We start from the raw sequence: 8,163 nt of genomic DNA on the forward strand, positions 1-8,163 counted from the left end.
AAAGAGAAGCATCCTTTTTTTTTGTTGCTGATTCGAATTAAATCCCCAAACCCCAGGGCAGCGTCCTGCAATCCCTGGGGAGGGGAAATACGAGCATGTGTTGTGCATGTCCCCGCCAGTGAACACAGCATACTGTAATCAAAGGCAGGGCAGAACCTCCCACACACCGGTGTGCTTTCGAGCGAATAAAATGAGTAAGAGAGGTTCTGTAACGTGGTGCACGATGAGCCAGTAGGAGCCAAAGTACACGGAAATGAGGTAGTGGGACAGGGGGCCAAGATGGACCGGGAATGGAGAAGAATGGAGAGGCCTAGATGAAACTCAGAATAGCCAGTAAACGGAGGGGGGGAGAGAGAGATAGAGAGAGAGAGGAAGAAGATGAGATGTTAGGGGAAGGCAGAAGATGGCAGGAGTGAGGAAGGGAAGGGAGCTGAGGTAGGGAAGAGGATTTGAGTGTGACGGGGAGGCAAGTCTGACTCCCAGGTGGGCGTAGACAGGCACAGTAACCATGCTGGGCAATTCAATGGTCGCGGAAACCAGTGCTGTCCAGTGGCCTTGAGTGAGGTCCAGGAGTGACCGAATTCGATTGGAAAGGAGATGAAAAGAAAAAGGGAGGCTAGCCAGAGAGTAGTGAAGGGGAAAGGGGAGAGAGAGAGAGGGAGAGAGAGCGGAAAGGAATGGGAACGGGGAGAGTAATAAGAGGGTGGAAGTGTACCTTAATACCGAATCAGTGGTGTTTGCAGCAGCCAATAACAACAAGCGAGTCCGAAAGTTTTACATGCAAGGTCCCTCAAAGTAAGAGCCGGATTTTGGCACCATGTGATAGGCGAAAGTTTTGGGCAGAGAGTGAGCGAATGGAGGATGAGGCACCAAGGCACAGATAGAACTCTCAGCAGGATACAGCTTTATTTCACATGGGACATGTTTCCCTCAGGGAAGGGAAAGATATCAGCTGACGGGTTGTGAGCTGGGACTTATATACGGGGGCTTCAGGGTGCAGAAGGGGGCGAATTTGGGGGAAAATCAAGCAGGGGGATGCAGGAAAAGCAGGGCTTGTAAACCTGGCTCTGTTCAGTCTGCCACCCAGGATCTGGGTCTGGAAGTGTTTACTTTTTTCCTCTTAAGATAAGGGAAAAGCTGCTGTGTTAAATGGCTCCTAAAATCTCTGGTTAACAGGTAGAATCTGCTTATCTTTTCTTTCGAGATCAGAGGAAAGGCAGGCTGCTTCTTAGCAGAGTCTGTTTCCCTTGACTTCAAAGGCCAAGGTGCTTATCAACTCAGTTCCCTTTTTCAGGCTTCAAAAGTCCATAGGTCCCTGTTGGGGAGGGGGGAAAGCTACTGCTGTTTGAAACCCTAACAATCCTAACACTTAACCTCATCATAACCCTAAAAAAAACCCTTCTTTAACCGTAAACTTAGCAATAAACTTAACACTATTCCTAAGCATAACCCTAACCAAACCCTAGCCCTCACCCTAATGCTAATCCTAAGCCAAAACTTAAACCTAATCCTAAATATAACTCTAGTCATAACTCTGATCCTAAAACTAAGCCTAACAATACATGTAACCCATTCCCTAATCCTACCTCTAATCCTAACCCTAACCCTAAACCTAGACCTAGCCATACATCTAGCACTAAACCCAGCCCTAAACTTAACCCTAACCCTAACGCTAATGCTAACCCTAGCCCTGACTCTGAACGTAACCGTACCCTTAGCTGTATACTTAACCCTAACCCTAACCGTAGACCTAAACCTAACCCAACCCTAAACCTAAACATTTCCCTACACCTAACCCTAACCCTAGCCCTAAATGTAAACCTAATTCTAACCCTAACCTAACCCTAGATGCAATTCTAACCCTAACCCTAGCCCTAACCTTTGACAAACCCTAACCCAAACTGTAATATTAACTTTTGACCTTGTAGTAAATCCAACCCAAACCCAAGCTCTAAACATAACCCTAATTCTAACCCTAAAACTGCCCCTAGACCTAACCTTAACTCAAGCTCTAAACATAACTCTAATCCTAACCCTAAACTTAACCTAATTCTAATCATAACCCTTACCTAACTTAATCCTAAACATAACTCTAGCCCTAGCCCTAAACATAACCCTAACCCTAACTGTAATCTTGTACCTAACCCTAACCCTAACCCTGATACTAACCCTAGACCTAACCATAACCCTAAAAATGATATTAAACTTTGCCCTAACCCTAACTGTAACACTAACCCTAGCCATAAATAAACCTAACCCTAACCCTAGCCCTAGCCCTAAACCTAAACCTAATCCTAATAGTAAAACAACTCTGCATAACTATAAACCTCTGGCTAACATTAACCTTAACATGAAACCTAACTCTAGACCTAAGCCTAGGACTAAGCCTACAAGTAGCCTTAGCCCTAGCCCTAACCTTAATCCTAAATATAAGACTAACCCCACACGCAATCCTACTCTAACCCTGCCTCTAACCCTAGACATAAACTTAAACCGAACCAAAACCCTAAACTTAACCCTAAACCTAATCTTAACCCTGTGCATAACCTTAGGCTTAATACTACTTCTAACCCTAACCTGAACCATAAACTAAACCCTAGCCAGAACCCTAAATCTAAATCTAACTCTAACCCTAATCCTAAATGTAATACTACCTACCTTTAACCTACCCCAACACTAAACCTAACCCTAGCCTACACCCAAAACCTAAACCTGGCCCTAACCATAACTGTATCACTAAACCTATGCCTAACCCTTCACATAACCCTAGCCCTAACCCTATTACACCTAAACCTAACCCTAACCCTAAAGCTAACCCATAAGCTAACCCTGATACTATTCTTAACCCAAAAGTTAACCCTAACCCTAAACATAATCCTAGCCCTAATCCTCACCTAATCAAAACCCTAGACCCAACACAAACCCTAAGACTAAGAATAAATATAAACCTAATCCTAGCCCTAACCCAAACCTTAAACCTCGCCCTAACCTGAACCTAAATCCTTACCCAAACCTTTCACGTAAACCTAACCCTACCACTAAACCTAACCCTAATACTACCCCTAAATATAACCCTAGATAAGACCCTACTCCTAACCCTAACCCCAGACCTAGCCCTAATCCAAACCTCAACCTTATTTTAAATTTGACCTAATCCGAACACTAGCTCTAGCCCTAAACATTAACCTAACCCTTACCCTGGCGTTGATACTAACCATAAAACTATCCCTAGAACCCTAACCCTAGCCTTAACCATAACCCTAATCCTAACTGTAAACTTAACCCTAAATCTAATCCTAAACCTATTCATAACCAGAATCCAAATAGTTAACCTCACCCTAAATTTCAACACAACTTTAGCCCTTACCCTAACCCTAGCCCTAATAGTAACCCTAACCCTAACCCTAACCTGAACCCTAACCTTAACCCTAGCCCCAACCCTGAACATAACACTATCCCTAATCCTAAACCTAAACCTCACCTTAACCATAAACTTATCTATAACCCTAGAACTAACCCTAACCCTAGCCCCAGCCCTTATCCTAACCCCAAACATAACTGTAGATGTGAACCTAAACAGTAACCCTAACCTTAGACCCAGCCATAAATCCAACACTTACACATGCCCAACCCTAACACTAATCATAACTCCAAACTAACCCTTGATCTAATCCTAACCCTAACCCTAATATTAGTCTTTGACCTAAAACTAATCCTAACACTAGCCCTAACCATAAACCTAATCCTAACCCTAGGGCTAGCCCTAACACTAAACCTATTCTTACACCAAATCCTACACCTATGCCTACCCCTAACACTAGCCTTAACCCTAACCCTAACCCTAACCATAACCCTAACCCTAAACATAGCAGTAGCCCTAAACTTAATCCTAAACCTCACTCTAATCCAACATTAATCCTAATCCTTATCCCAACTGTAACCATAAACATAACAGAAGACCTAAACCTAAACTTAAACCTCACCCTAAACATAAACATATCCCAAACCCCAGCGCTAACTCTATCCCTAGCCCCAGTCCTTATCCTAGCCCTAAGCACAACTCTAGACCTAAACCTAATCCAAACACTAACCCTAATCCTAGCCCTAGCCATAAACTAACACTAACACATGCCTAACCCTAACACTAAACATAACCCCAAACTAACCCTAGACCTAAGCCTAACCCTAGCCCTATTCCTAACCTTAAACCAAATCCTAAACATACCCCTTTACTTAATCCTAACACTAGCCCTCAACCTAATGCTAAACATAAACCCAATTCTAGACTGAATGCTAACCATATCCAAACCTTTAATCTAACCCTAACAATAAGTATGACACTAACCCTAAACCTAACTCTAGCCCTATACCTAAACATAACCCTAACCAAAACCTTAACTTGAAACACAACCCTTAACAAAACACTAACCCTAGTATTCAACATAATCTAAACACTAAACATAAACATAAACATAATCCTAACCCTTATCCTAACCCTAAACCTAGCCCTACTTCTACCTCTAATGCTAACCCTAACTCTAACTGTAGCCCTAACTCTAAAATTAACCCTAACTCTATCCCTAACCCCAACCCTAATCCTAACCCTAACAGTAGCACTAGCTCTAAACCAAACCCTATTTCTATATCTTGCCCTACCTAATGCTAATCTTGAAGATAACCCTAACCTTAAGTGTAACCTTCATCCTAAACCTAAACCTAACCCTAGGCCTAACCCTAACCAAACCCCCACCCTAATCCTAACACTAAACATAACCTTAGACCCAAACCTAACCCTTACCCTAACCCTATCCCTATCCCTAAATGTGTACCTTGACTAGCCATAATCCTAACCAAAATCATAACCCCAAACTAACTCTAGTACTAACCCTAACCCTAAACCAAATCCTAATGCTAAACTTGAACATAATCCTAACCCTAACCCTAACCCTCACCTTAAACCTACACCTAACTCTACACATAAGTCATGCCCTACCCCTATTTCTAAACTACACCCTAAAGGCACAGAGGGCACGATCAACTTACCCTGGAGAGAGAGGCCTGTGGGTCGGAATGAGGCCTGTGTTTCCTTCAGGCCCAGCGAAGCAGAGGGATGTGAGGGCAGGGCCAGGCTCAGAAGCAGTGCTCCTAAGGATCTGAGAAGGAACTGAGTTGCTCTGGATGCAAAGGATCAGGAAGAAGCAATGGTGGTTCCCCCAGGTGTCTGGGGCACCAATACAAGGAATGGGATGGGACTCAGGCTAGGGGGAGAGACTGGTGGGGGAGATGGAGGGTGAATGAGGCTGGAGAGTCAAGGCATGGAGGGCAGGATAAACTTACCCTGGAGAGAGAGGCCTGTGGGTTGGAGAGAGGCCAGTAGGTCCTGCATGCAGGCCCAAGGAAGCAGAGGGAGGTGAGTGGCAATTCAACCTTTAAAGGATCAAATATTTAAATAAAAATCCATTATATTCATATCATCTGTGAATATTCCTAATAAGTCAGTAAAATAATATATGCAGAAATTTTCTTTCTCTTTGGAAATTTTAGCAGAATATGATTTCTTTAAATGTTATAGGGCTTTTCAGATGATCCTTTAATATTAATGGGTGTTGATAATTTGTGCTTTTCAGGGAGTTTCCCACAAATTCTTTAATTATGAGAGTATTTATTAATTATACTGTTTGGATGATTTTCCTAATAGTTACTCTGTATATTTTTATATTTCACTGATTTATGGTGATACCATATTTAATTACTGGTTTGTGTGTTTAATCTGTTCTTCGCTCAGTCTGGCTGAGGGGTTTAAATTTTTCATTTTTTTTAAGGGGGGAAAGTGTTTTTTGGCTCATGGTTTCAGAGGTACAGTCCATCATGACCTAAAAAGCACAGTGGCAGGAACATGAGACAGAGGTTCTTCTCATGGCCCTGATTAGAAAACTAAGAAAGCAGGCAACCAGAAGTACATAATCCTCAAAGGCCTAGGCATAACCTCCTAAAGGCTCCACAGCTTTCAAGTTGGTGCCATAAGTTGAGGAACAAGAGCTCAAAACAGGAGCCTGTTGGGCATTCCAGATTCAAACCTCAACACATACTTTAATGAATTTCAGCAAATCTTTAGGTTTATAATTTTAAAGATACAGTTTTCATGAGGGACACCAGATAATCCCTAAGAGGGTTTAGACTATAAATTGGGCACAATTTAGTCAAAAAACCATAAAGACGTTTATGTTATTTTTAAACAATATTCCTTACCCTTATGAAATAGTGATTTTTAACCAAATTAATAATTCTATAATCTTACTAATGTTTCCTACAAATTATACTGCTTGGCAAGTAATATGGCTATTGAAGTAACCTTTATAAATTAAATTAATTGGAAACATATTATAGTTTTTTTATCCAGTGCTTCAAAATTAGTCCTAGATAAAGTAACCATCGCACAGGTAAAAATAATACTAGAATTTTCACCTTTTCCCTAAAGATTTTAAAGTATTATAGGAACAAAGTTCATAGAAAACCAATTCAAATTTGACCTTGCTTTTCCTAAGTATGGAATAACAGAGCTATCAGGGAAAAACAAACAAGCAAAGCATAACAAAAATGAACAAACAAAAATTACAAATGTCCCCTTTTCTTTCTCTGCCTATAATAATTTATAATAAGATTGCTACAGTTATGTTTACAGGTTCTTTTCCAGCTTTTTCAAGTATGTGTAACAACTATGGTCCTATCAGTGAGGATAAATGAATAATTGATATTATGGAACCCAAAAGGAAAATGGGAGGCACAAAAATGTAACTGACTTTGGCTTTTAGGAACCTCATGATAACCCTAAAATGCCAGATTCAAAAACAAAGATTACAGCAGCAAGCTACTACGTCACCACACATTAAGAATTCTGAAACAGGCAATAGCTTTTTGTTTCTCTTCCAATCAATCTGCAATACCTTTTTGTTTCTCCTGAGTTTGGGTTGTAGGCAGTTCCAGACTGGCCCACTGCATGGGTTCAAACTTTCTCATGGTGATCTCAGGCTTGGTTACAGTCATAGTTACGTTACTTTGCTTAACATCAATCACACCCCATAATTTTATATTTTAATGAAATTCCTTCTCTCCTTGAAATACAATGTGCACATTTAACAATGTTCTGTTTGCTTCTATTCGGCTAAGTTCTGGAAGTGAGTTTTTAGCCTACCTTGAGATGGTGGATTCACCCCCAGTTTGGTGTCAGTTGTGTCTACATGGAACAACTTTTTTTCCCAGCATTCATTTTAGTCCACACGTTTCGCTGTTGTACAGCCCTCTTGGGCTAAGAATGTATTAAAATTGGAGGGTTTTATTCTACAACAGCTCCAATATTTCATCACCTCATGGAAAATAAGCCCTTCAGAATGATAGACATTGTAGATCCTGGTGTGTCTTTAAATAACTCCATTTTCATAAGAGGTCTCAATCTTAATTTCATCACTTTCTTCTTTTTTATCTTCTTCATCCCCTGATGACAGCTTAAGTTTATCAAGTGCTTGTTTTAGGGAAGCAGATATTTTTAACTCCAAATTTGTCATTGGTTCATCTGGGCTTGATATTTTTATTGCTTCTACTGGCTGAGGGGTTTCAATGATGTGCTCCTGAAATTTGGATTTTAACTCAGGTAGTTCCTTCTTCTCAGAGGTCTTGACTTCCAGCTTGATTGGTTAAGGTGGCATCTTACTATTATGCCTACCTTGTGTACAGCCTACAGTGCTTAAGACAGAAAAGTCAGTTGTTCTTCTCTTACAGCAAGGCCAGCCCTTTAGTGCATCATAAAAGACAGGAACACCTGGGTAGTATGTGCAACCATCATCTGCATTGGCCTCAGGGTCAAAGTGCTGGTCACAGCTGCGGTAGTAACTCAGTAGTGCCATTCCAGGTTCCAGGTGAGGCCAACCGCTTTGGACAGAATCAGGTTTTTTTGTTGTTGTTGTTTCATTTTCTTTATAATTCTTTTATTTGTGGTGCTGTGTTTCAAAGCACTTTATGAGTCAGTTACTTTCCCAGCCTCATTCACTTTCTCTAATGTTTTCATATTTTTTTATGTCACTGATTTGTGTTTATCATTCCTGTTCTCTTCCTTCTGTTCAAATTTATACAATTTGATACTGTTTATAAATTTTTGTTTTTTATTTT

The 8,163-nt window shown here is 40.8% G+C and overlaps 1 pseudogene; it reads right to left on the bottom strand.

Moving 5' to 3' along the window:
• Nucleotides 1-6,930: 6,930 nt before the first annotated feature.
• LOC103730287 lies at nucleotides 6,931-7,901 on the bottom strand (annotated as a pseudogene).
• Between the last annotated feature and the right edge of the window lie 262 nt (nucleotides 7,902-8,163).

The sequence above is a fragment of the Nannospalax galili genome, unplaced genomic scaffold (genome assembly GCF_000622305.1).
Source record: "Nannospalax galili isolate Female #2095 unplaced genomic scaffold, S.galili_v1.0 scaffold1534, whole genome shotgun sequence".
NCBI classification, from domain to species: domain Eukaryota; kingdom Metazoa; phylum Chordata; class Mammalia; order Rodentia; family Spalacidae; genus Nannospalax; species Nannospalax galili.